Here is a 12,207-nt window from a genome sequence, read left to right as displayed (position 1 = left end):
GGTGGTGCGCCACCTCGGAAGCAGTCCGGCAATAAGCTCGGGCGCCAGTGGCTGGCTCCATAGAGGGCATTTCCGGCATTAAGCTCAGCTAAACACCTTCAACTTTTTGAACCCAGATGATCTATGACATCTCGGATATAGTCCGCCATTAGAACTCGGATACATTATGGCGTTGGAGCTTGGACACAGCCGGCGTTAGAGCTTGGATACTGTCGGTGTCAAAACCGGCAGATCTCGGGTTGGGGGTCCCGAACTGTGTGTCTAGGTGGATGGTAACAGGAGACGAGGGACACGATGTTTTTACCCAGGTTCGGGCCCTCTTGATGGAGGTAAAACCCTACGTCCTGCTTGATTAATATTGATGATGTGGGTTACAAGAGTAGATCTACCACGAGATCAAGGAGGCTAAACCCTAGAAGCTAGCCTATGGTATGATTGTTGTTCGTCCTACGGACTAAAGCCATCCGGTTTATATAGACACCGGAGAGGGCTAGGGTTACACAGAGTCGGTTACAAAGGTAGGAGATCTACATATCCGTATCGCCAAGCTTGCCTTCCACGCCAAGTAAAGTCCCATCCGGACACGGGACGAAGTCTTCAATCTTGTATCTTCATAGTCTTGGAGTCCGGCCGATGATGATAGTTTGGCTATCCGGACACCCCCTAGTCCGGGACTCCCTCAGTAGCCCCCGAACCAGGCTTCAATAACGACGAATCCGGCGCGTATGTTGTCTTCGGTGTTTGCAAGGCGGATTCTTCTTCATGCTCCATGTGTTTGCCGGATAGTGTCCGGTTGCTTCATAAATGCTGCGCTCCTTGGCTTCCGCGTCCAATAATGGTCTTCTTCCACGCATCGCACGAATGCGAAAAGCCAGGGTATTTTTATTTTTACCCCCTAGCTGCGCAAATAAGCTGCCTATAAGAGAGGCGAGGATCCAAATCCAAATCACATCATCCTCCTTCCGCAAGCACTCATCGAGGCGCATCTGACACCAAACCCATTCCAACATGGACAGTCGACGCGGCTCCTCTTCTTGCGCTCCCAGCCCTAAGCCAGGAGATTGGACGAGATGCTCAGTCCCGCACAGCGAGTTAGTGACGCTCCAAGCAGAGGGATATCTTCCCCCGGCCTTCATGGTTCCTGTTCGAGCCGGACTGGCCACCTACAAAGGTGGGAAGCAGGCGGAGAGCTCCCCCAATCCCTCCAAAGGAGAGCGGGTGTGCTTCGTCTCCTACTTAATAAGGGGACTCGGATTTCCTATACATCCGTTTCTTCGGGGGCTCCTGGAGTTCTATGGACTCCAGCTTCATCACCTTACACCTGCCTCCATTTTGCACATCGCGGGCTTCGTAGCTCCGTGTGAGCTGTTCTTGGGCATTGAGCCCCATTTTGCGTTGTGGAAGAGGCTGTTTTGCCTCGTACCCCGCTCTCACGAGGGGTTGAGATATCAAGTGGGCGGAGCCGAAATATGGCGCATCGCCGGGACCGGATACCTGTCCGGGACCCCGAAGAAGACGTCCGAAGATTGGCCTTCGGAGTGGTTTTATATGGAGGATGCTCCGCTGCCGGATCCAGTCCGGATCAGCCTTCCGGAGTTCAGCAATGCTCCCCTGAAGAAACGCCTAAGTTGGCACCCACGGAGCCCTCGACGAGAAGATGATAGTAGCATCCATTACTTGATGGGCCGGATACGGCTGCTAGCCCATTCCGGATTAACCATGATCGGAGTCATGGCCAAATGCATTATGCGTGGGGTGCAGCCGCTCCAATATAGGGGCCACCCCATGTGGGACATCAATGGAGACGACGACGCCACCCGTCACGGCCGCAAGGGACCTGGCTCGGCCGACGATCTGGTGAAGATCCTGTCCGGCTTGTACAAGGGGGAGAAGGAGGACTTTCTCTGCACGAATCCTCTGAACGGATTTTCCATGAACAACCCTCAGAGCTGGGTAAGCCGTCGCATGCATATCTGAACCGTGCCTTTAAAGGCAATTGTCTTATTGTATGATTTTGACACAGGAACTGCGTCGGGATGTGGAGGGCATAAAAAGCCCAGCCCCACAACATGAAGACCCAGAAAGGTCCCTTGATCCGGCCTCCGAAGAGGATCCGGACTTAGCGGTGGAACTGATCGACGGGGTGTACCACCAGCTCAGCATAGATAATGCTTTAGTCGCCATTATGGCTGACTACCCCGGTTTGTGTCCGGCTTCCCCGGTGAGTACGACCGAAGTCCTGGCGCCGTTACTTGTTTAATGCTTAGTTATGACCATCGTGCACCAATGGTGTTCGACAGGAAGCACCTTTACAGCAGGAAGTCGAGCCCGCGGCGACCGGCCAACAAGGGTCAGTCCGGCCCAGCAGGCGGAAGAGGAGTGCGATGCGAATTGAAACATCGCCGCAACGGTATGGAGCACCGCTATTTTTTTAAGGGAAGGATTCCCAGGAGGTATATTAATGCTCATAACTTTTCCAGAAAGAGCGCTCACCGGACAGTGTCCGGAGAGGTTGCCAATCAAGCCTCCGCCAGCCATGCTCCAACACATGGCCCGGAAGAGGAGGCGAATACAAGGCATGAGTCGGACGCTCCTCCGACGGAGGATGCCGACAGGCTGTCCGCCACCCGGTCTGAGGTGGAGAGCGCCATGAATCACAGGCGTCGCTGGACAGTTCTTCGTGACGCATGTTTCTCCCCGGAGGCGTTAAATGCCTTTGATGCGGGGAACGCGCACCTCCGTGCCGCTCAAGATGGGTTAACCAGAGCCACGGAGCAGTATGTGAAAGACATATGTGTAAGTAATTTTAATAGTTATATATGCCAGTAGCCCCCGAGACTTAAAATGGTTAAAATAACTGATTTAAGGATCAATTATTATGCAGGATCTTACGGAGAAGAATACCCATCTGTCCCAGGAGCTCCAAGAGTGCAAGGCCCAACTTGAGGCCGCACTGGCCGCCACAGGGGGAGCCACAGAGACCCCCGCTGGTAAGACGTACTTTGAAAAGATAATTGATTAACAAAGTGCGGCGTGAATCTGACAATAATATTGCAGAGGGCGCTGGACTAGATCCGGACAAGCAATAGCTACTGCGTCAGCTAAAGGCTGGTGAGAGGGTGCTTATGAAGGTGCAGCAGGAGAGAAACAAGCTCCAAGATGCCCACACCCAGCTAGGAGAAGAGCTGAAAAGTGTTCGGGCCCAGCTGTCTGGCTCCTTGAAGGAGAATCAGTGACTTCGTCGCGGCATTTATAGTAAGTGCTTGAGCAAATTCCTTTGGAAAGAAGAATTCGGCGAGGAAGTCGTTTGACAGAAATATGTCTTTAGGTGTGCTCACAGGTCGCCCTGCGGAGGAAATGCCTGGGTCAACAGGTGACCAACTTCCCGAGCTGGCGCAATTGTTCGAACGTGTTCGGCAGGCGATGAGTGGCGTCGTTCATGCTTTATGGCCATCCGTCTCCCTACCCGAGGGCCTTGGTGAGCTTGCTGAGAAGCTCCAGGGAGCACGGCGACGCCTCCATTTGTGGAAGATATCAGCCTGCCGTCAGGGTGCCAGGGAGGCCTGGGCCATGGTGAAGACGCGCTACCCGAAGGCTGACCCAAACCACATGGCCGAGGTCGGACCTGCGGGGCCTGATGGGAAGGAGATCCCTGTGAGCTTGATGTATGGCCAAGTAGAACTGGCCACGAAATATTCCCAACAGGACTGTAAATTAGACAGCCTGTTAGATGGGATTGAGGAGGAGTACAATCAGTCGGTTTGATGATGTAATTTGAAATGACATGTAAGATGCCTTCTAGCCGGATTGTAGATCATTTGTCTTTGCGGACCGTTTCGCTTCAACCTTGGGACCCAACAGTCCGGAGTGTGTCCGAATACCCCTACGATTATAAAAGAACCGGGGCATGCATGGAGACAAGGCGTCGGGGTCATAATTGCTTTATCAGACAAGTGCCCAACTAGTTATTTTATATTACATGGTTAGTAAGAAACATCTTCCAGGGAGAATAGTTCCGTCAAGGGTTCCTTTCCCTGGGAGGCATGCCCTAAGGTGCAATGCCGGACTGCGAAAATAGCAGAAAAAGCATCCGGGGGCTTATAAATAAGTAAGTAATAAATCATCTTTCAAGTCACCGACCGAATATTCTCTTAAGAACGCTAGCTTTCGGCTTCACCCAGTGTGAGGTACACATCCGGCTGACCCGGCAGTAGCAATCACAGAGGTGCTCCCTTTACCTCCTAGCCGAACAATTGGGAACATAGGGGTAAGCACAGGAGTATGACACATGTATTGGGCGTGCGGAAGTATGACACATGTATTGGGCGTGAAGCCCATATTAATAAGCTTCTGGTAAAGAAGCCCCCAGGTATAATGAGTGCTAGGAGCACATCAAGTGTATGCGAACAAAGCGCAAATCAGCCTATAAAAGGTATTGAAAAAAAGGTGGGAAGAAGGAGGGGGACAAGCGACAGTAAAAAATATAAAAAGGTGGACGGGGGAGTGAGACGAACTCTGAGTCCGGTGTTTAGGCGTAGAATCTTCGGAGACGGGCTGCGTTCCATGGGTTCGGCTCGAGTCGGTTGTCAGATGCTTTACATAGATGGTATGCTCCGCCGGTCAGGACTTGGTCGATGATTAAGCGACCTTCCCACTTGGGCTTAAGTTTGTCCTTTTTCTTGTCCGGCAGGCGTAGAACGAGTTCGCCGACATTGTAAGTTTTGGCCCGTACTTCTCTGCTTTGATATCTTCGAGCCTGCTGCGGATAGAATGCGGAACGAGCCTTTGCCACGTCCCGCTCCTCCTCTAAGGCATCCAAACTGTCCTGCCGATCCAACTCGGCTTCTCTTTCTTCGTACATGCGCACACGAGGTGAGTCATGAATTATATCGCAAGGCAGAACTGCCTCTGCGCCATACACCATAAAAAATGGTGTGAATCCAGTAGTTCGGTTTGGCGTGGTCCGCAGCCCCCAGAGTACGGAGTCGAGCTCCTCTACCCAGTGCGTGTTAGATTCCTTGAGGGACCGCACTAGTCTGGGTTTGATGCCGCTCATGATTAGACCATTTTCTCGCTCGACTTGACAGTTAGTTTGGGGGTGATAGACTGAAGCGTAATCGAGCTTGATGCCCATGTTTTTGCACCAGAGTTTAACCTCGTCGGCAGTGAAGTTCGTGCCGTTATCAGTGATGATGCTGTGGGGGACGCCAAAACGGTGTACTACCCCGGATAGGAAGTCTATCACCGGTCCGGATTCTGCCGTTTTAACCGGCTTGGCCTCAATCCATTTGGTGAATTTATCCACCATGAGCAATAAGTATTTGTGCTTGTGGGTTCCCCCTTTAAGGGTTCCAACCATGTCAAGCCCCCAGACCGCGAACGGCCAGGTATTGGCTATAGTCTTAAGGGCGGTGGGTGGCATGTGGCTCTGATTAGCAAAGAGCTGGCAACCGACGCATCGTTGGACTATGTCCTGAGCATCTGCCTGGGCTGTCGGCCAATAAAATCCTGTACGGAAGGCCTTGCCTACGAGTGCCCGGGCTGCAGCGTGGTGCCCGCCGAGTCCGGCGTGAATTTCAGCCAGGAGATTCCGCCCCTCCTCTTCGGAGAACACCTTTGAAGGACTCTGGTTGTGCTTTTCTTATAAAGTTCTCCCTCATGGACCTTGTAGGCTTTAGATCGCCGAACTATGTAGCGGGCCTCATTTTGGTCTTCGGGAAGTTCCTGCCGAATTAAGTAGGCTAGGAATGGTTCTATCCACGGGGCAATTACTGCCATTATTTCGTGAGCTGAAGGTGTTATTTCGTTGGCTGAGCCGCCGATTGTGTCAGAATGGTCTGAGTTCGGTGATGCAGCTGGCTCCGGATTGTTATTTCCGGACTCCTCTTCCCATAACACGGATGGCTTGAAGAGTCGTTCCAGGAAGATGTTTGGAGGGATGGCGTCTCGTTTCGCGCCGATGCGTGCTAACACGTCTGCTGTCTGGTTATTATCCCGGGCTACATGGTGGAATTCAAGTCCTTCGAACCGAGCTGACATTTTCAGGACGGCGTTGCGGTAAACTGCCATTTTTGGATCTTTGGCATCAAAGTCTCCATTTACTTGGGATATTGCGAGGTTTGAATCCCCGCGCACCTCTAGGCGTTGAATGCCCATGGAGATTGCCATCCGGAGGCCATGTAGAAGGGTCTCGTATTCGGCTGTGTTATTGGAGTCCATGTACATTATTTGAAGTACGTATTGGATTGTGTCTCCAGTTGGGGACGTGAGGACGATGCCAGCCCCCAAGCCAGCCAACATTTTGGATCCGTCGAAATGCATGATCCAATTGGAGTATGCACCGTACTCGTTAGGGAGTTCGGCTTTGGTCCATTCGGCCACGAAGTCGGCCAGAACCTGCGACTTTATAGCGCGCCGTGGTTTATAGGTTATGTCAAATGGTAAGAGCTCAATAGCCCATTTTGCAATCCTGCACGTTGCGTCGCGATTGTTTATAATATCGTTGAGAGGTTTTTCGGAGGCCACCGTTATGGAACACTCTTGAAAGTAGTCTCGCAGCTTCCGGGATGCCATGAACACCGCATATGCTATCTTTTGATAATGTGGGTACCGGGACTTGCATGGAGTTAGAACAGTGGATACGTAGTACACTAGTTTTTGAAGAGGGAATCTGTGCCCTTCTGTCTCTCGCTCGACGACGAGTACCGCGCTGACAACTTGATGTGTTGCTGCGGTATATAATAACATAGGTTCGCCCAGGTTGGGCGCGGCCAGGACCGGATTTGTTGCCAGTATGGCCTTTATTTCTTCGAGTCCGGCTGTGGCAGCATCTGTCCATTCGAAATGTTCGGTGCGCCGGAGGAGGCGGTAGAGGGGCAGAGCCGTTTCTCCCAAACGGGAGATGAAGCGACTTAAGGCCTCTACGCATCTGGTTAGTTTTTGTATTTGCTTGAGGTCTTTTGGGATATCCAATTGTGACAGAGCTCGGATTTTGGCCGGGTTTGCTTCAATTCCTCTACCGGATACGATGAAGCCCAAGAGATTTCCGGCTGGTACGTCGAAGACGCATTTTTCCGGATTGAGCTTAATGTCATATGCTCGGAGGTTGTCGAATGTCACCCTGAAGTCTTCTACTAGAGTTTCGACGTGTTTGGTCTTGACGACCACATCGTCTACGTATGCCTCTACTGTTTTGCCTATCTGGGTAGCCAGACATGTTTGAATTATGCGCTGATATGTTGCGCCGGCGTTTTTTAGTCCGAAGGGCATTGTGTTGAAGCAGAATGGCCCATATGGAGTAATGAATGCCGTTGCAGCCTAGTCTTTCTCCGCCATCTTGATTTGATGGTATCCGGAGTATGCATCGAGGAAGCACAATGAATCGTGCCCTGCGGTAGCATTGATGATTTGGTCGATGCGAGGGAGGGGGAAAGGGTCCTTTGGACAGGCCTTGTTAAGGTCTTTAAAATCGACGCAGAGGCGCCAAGATTTGTCCTTTTTTGGTACCATTACTAGATTGGCTAGCCAGTCCGGATGTTTTATATCTCTGATGAATCCGGCTTCTAAGAGTTTGGCTAGCTCTTCTCCCATTGCCTGTCTTTTGGGTTCGGAAAATCGCCGAAGAGCTTGTTTGACCGGCTTGAATCCTTTTAGGATGTTTAGGCTGTGCTCTGCCAGCCTGCGTGGGATTCCTGGCATGTCTGAAGGGTGCCAGGCAAAAATGTCCCAATTTTCCCGAAGGAATTCTCGTAGTGCGGCTTCGACATCAGGACTTAATTGTGCCCCAATGGAGGCCGTCTTTGTGGGGTCCGTTGGATGGACCTGAAATTTGACTATTTCGTCTGCTGGTTTAAAAGAGGTGGACTTGGACCTCTTATCGAGTATCACATCGTCCCTATCCACCGTGGAGCGCAGCGTAGTTAGTTCCTCTGCCGCTAGGGCTTCGGACAATGCCTCTAGGGCCAGTGCGGCTGTCTTATTTTCAGCGCGGAGTGCTGTATCTGGATCGCTGGCAAGAGTGATTATCCCATTGGGTCCAGGCATTTTAAGCTTCATGTACCCACTGAGGACCAATGCGGCTGGTGCTCTAGCTGTTCGGAATTTAGGTTCGTCGCTGGCGTTGAAGGTGATAGCCGTGTCACTCCATGGATTTGCTGTTGCTACTTGGTAGACTTCAGCGAGGCCGCGGATTGTTCGTTTTCGCATGTTATTTGATGCGAATGTCTCGAAGACTGTTAATACGGTACAGGTACTGCTGGGCTGTTTGCCCGGGGCTAAAAAGCCTTCGCCACTTTTGGCCACCTGCCGTAGTATCCAACATGCTCGAAGGCTGTGTGTTGGAGTGGCACCCTGCGTACTGTGGATTTTGCAGGGTCCGTTGAGCCAGCCCTCCAGTACGGTTTCATGCCCTTTAGGGGTCTTTGCTTTTTGGTTTTTAACCCAGGTGCTTGAGTATGGCGCACCCTTTTACTTCGGACTAGGGTTGTGGTCAAGGCCGGACTATCCCAAAACCTAGTTTCGGTGTTCCTGGCACTCTCTACCGCACAATATTTTTGTACGATAGTTGCTAGGTCGATCAAGCGTGTAACTTCACGACGACTTATGGCGTTCATGATTCCCTTGTCCATGCAATTGTTGCATAAAATTGAAATCACGCTTTCTTCGCAGCAGTCCTTTATCCTGTTCATAACCAGGAGGAATCTGGCCCAGTAATGATGTACTATTTCATCGGGCTCTTGCCGCATTTGAGATAGATCGCTTATGTTTGGGTGGGCGGGTGGAATCAAGTTCGGGACCCTGCCCGATCTGAGGCTCAAAGGCCAAGAAGTTTCCGGATTTGGAGGCTTGACTAGCTGGATGCTTTCCAACAAATCTAGTCCGATGCCTAACTCTAAGTTCAGTATTTGATTAGCGTCCGTCCCTTCGCGGGAATCCGGCTTGGAGGGATCGGGAATCCGGACATAGTTGGTTTTCAAAGTAGAAGAAGGGTTGCCGCATTGTTCCTCTACCACGACAACGTGGTGGGTGGCCTGAGGAGAGTTAATCTCTCTCAGATCGGGTTTAAGCCCAATCTGATCGTAGTCTGTGGCGACTCCCAGGGCGGCGATGCGATCCAAGAGCTCATTTACAGAGGAGAGCTCAATCGGATCTAACTGCTCGGCAAATTCCGGGCTGACGTGAAGATCGCTTTTGATGACCTGAGAGGTCATCGTCGGAGCGGTGGACGAACAGGCGGTCATAAGAAAACCACCTAGACGGACAGTTTGGCTGGCGGCCAATGCTCTCTTGACGATGGTACCGTCTTTAAAGACAGGAGAAGGCATCCTTCCTGATCGCGACGACACAGAGGAACTCTCAATGAAAGCACCAATGTCGGTGTCAAAACCGGCGGATCTCAGGTAGGGGTCCCGAACTGTGCGTCTAGGCGGATGGTAACAGGAGACGAGGGACATGATGTTTTTACCCAGGTTCGGGCCCTCTTGATGGAGGTAAAACCCTACGTCCTGCTTGATTAATATTGATGATGTGGGTTACAAGAGTAGATCTACCACGAGATCAAGGAGGCTAAACCCTAGAAGCTAGCCTATGGTATGATTGTTGTTCGTCCTACGGACTAAAGCCATCCGGTTTATATAGACACCGGAGAGGGCTAGGGTTACACAGAGTTGGTTACGAAGGTAGGAGATCTACATATCCGTATCGCCAAGCTTGCCTTCCACGCCAAGGAAAGTCCCATCCGGACATGGGATGAAGTCTTTAATCTTGTATCTTCATAGTCTTGGAGTCCGGCCGATGATGATAGTTTGGCTATCCGGACACCCCCTAGTCCGGGACTCCCTCAGATACATTCCGGCATTGGAGCTCGGAAGCAGTCCGGCATTGGTGCTTGGCTGCAAAAGATATCTCGAATGCAATCCAGCGTTTGAGCTCGGACGCAAGAGGACACTGCCGCCCGGGAATAACTTCAAACCTGAGGTGTGGCATAATAATAACAAGGCATTGATAAAGGCCGGAAACTTAAAGGGGCTCCTCAGATACCCGACATATACACTCTTCAGATTTACTTCGCGATCCTCAAGATCGAAGATGAGAAGATTTGTTGAACCAGTTTTCAAGACCGACGACCGAAGATGAAGAACAGTTCGGAAGAATCGAGGAGTGTCCCCAACTTGAAGACCGGTTCAGGGTGCTACTGACGGTGTCCTGACTAGGGGGTACTCACCATGTTGTCCCCTGATCATTTAGATTGGGCCGATGACCCCCATGGCCGTATACTCATGTGCCAGTTCGGAAAGTTGCCGCATACAAGGAAGATTCCACAAGACTTGGTGATCAAGACAAGGACTCCTCCCCCGCCGGCGTATTCGGCTAGGACTCTTGTTACCCTAGGCCTATGGTGCATTATATAAACCGGGGCTAGGCTAGTCGATGGATTATTATGACATTACTCATGATACCTCTAGGGTTTAGACCACAACATATGATCTCGGGGTAGATCAACTCTTGTAACCCCTATACTCATTATAGTCAATCAAGCAGCATGTAGGGTATTATCTCATCAAGAGAGCCCGAAGCTGGGTAAAATCCCGTGTTCATGTTACCATTGATCCTAAGACGCACAGCTTGGGACCCCCTACCCGAGATCCGCCGGTTTTGACACCGACAGGACCCCCGTTCCTAGAACGCCGACAATGGTCACTCGGCGAAAGCGTATCGCCTCGAATCTTCTTCTACAACCAGGAGATGGGCTCGCCTCCATACTAAAGCACACAAGGGAGAAAGAAATTCAGCTTGAACTGATCAAGAGCATCGACTGACACAAGAAATTCAGATTGTAGACACCTCTGTTGTTGGGTTGCTGGTGCCATTCTCCACTAGTGGTAGATCGTCGATTGTATCCCTGACTGTTATAGAGCGGAAAGGAGCTCCTCCAGCTGTGCTCCTGGCAGCAAGATAGTATTTACCCCCTGGCAGGTTAATTTTAGCTCATGGCTAGCGAAGAGAGGCATTGGTTCAGGCCAGTCAGGAAGAGTCTCCCCAGGCGCGGAGGCCTAGATGAACGCCATTTTCCTGGACTGCGCGATGCCATAAGCACCTTCCTCTAGAATGCCTAATCGAACCTATGAACATGCAGACGAGTTCAGAACATGTGGAAGTCAAGGAAGGCCATAGGACAAACAGAGAAGAGCAAGCGTCAAGCAGTCACTTGGTACCCCATCTCCAGGAGTGATGCTAGTGTCAGTCTGAAGGTCTGACCCTTGTTAAATGAAACAAAGTTCCTGACGTTTTACAAAAGGAAGAACCTAGGCTGAAATACTCTGCAAGGGATAGGAATGCCGGAATCATCTCGCACCGAACCTTGCTCAATGGGATGTGCTTGAATCCGTTCATCCAGGAGAACCCCTGAGAAAAGATGCACATAGAGTGCTAAGTAACAACGCAGAGGATTGACAAAACGTTGGACATTCTCCTGGTGTATAGGTGAGGCATCTAACCTGGCATGGAGGGCCACCATTGATCAAGTCAACTTCACCGGGCATAGGAAGATCCTTAACCTTCTCATCTGAAATTTTTGCTGCTCCCGCACAAGCCTCAGAAGTGGATACGCAATCATCAACATCACCACACTTATCCATTATCGCCCTGAAGATGAGAATAGTTAGAAATAAGTAATGAGTTTAGCACATCCAAAGGGGGAAATGGGTTTTTCATACTTCAGAATCACATTGCAGTTCTCCACAAACACTACTGCTTCAGGATGATTTTGAAGAAATGCTTGCCCAGCAGGTTCTTCATATTCGTTCGCCCATTTTGTATGTGAAGCGCTTGTACAGATGAATGATCAGAAGGTATGTGGTGGCCATGGTGCTCTGTCTACGAAAATGCACAAGCATCTTATGAAGAACATGCAAATGGAAAACACATTACCAGCTAGGTGCAGCCCTTCAGACAAACCTCCACAGCCAGCAAAAATATCAAGGGTTGCAAGACAATTCTTTGGTGTTTCATCCTTGTGTTTATCCGAACCGTCTTGCTCATCGTCACAAATCTGCTTCCCTTTATTCTTTCTCGAAGCAGGCACCTTCCTTTCTAGGGTGAACTTAACATTGGTCGGTAGTTGGTTCATAGACAAGGCAAACTCAATCATCTATATGAAGAATTCATCAACAAGATGAGACGAACACTCCCGCAAATAAGGAATAAAAA

The 12,207-nt window shown here is 50.7% G+C and overlaps 1 pseudogene; it reads right to left on the bottom strand.

Moving 5' to 3' along the window:
- The window catches only part of LOC119310354, a 44,636-nt pseudogene that overhangs the window by 30,331 nt on the left and 2,098 nt on the right, over positions 1 to 12,207 (bottom strand).

The sequence above is a fragment of the Triticum dicoccoides genome, chromosome 5B (genome assembly GCF_002162155.2).
Source record: "Triticum dicoccoides isolate Atlit2015 ecotype Zavitan chromosome 5B, WEW_v2.0, whole genome shotgun sequence".
Classification (NCBI taxonomy): Eukaryota; Viridiplantae; Streptophyta; class Magnoliopsida; order Poales; family Poaceae; genus Triticum; species Triticum dicoccoides.
This window is presented reverse-complemented; position numbering and strand designations above follow the sequence as displayed.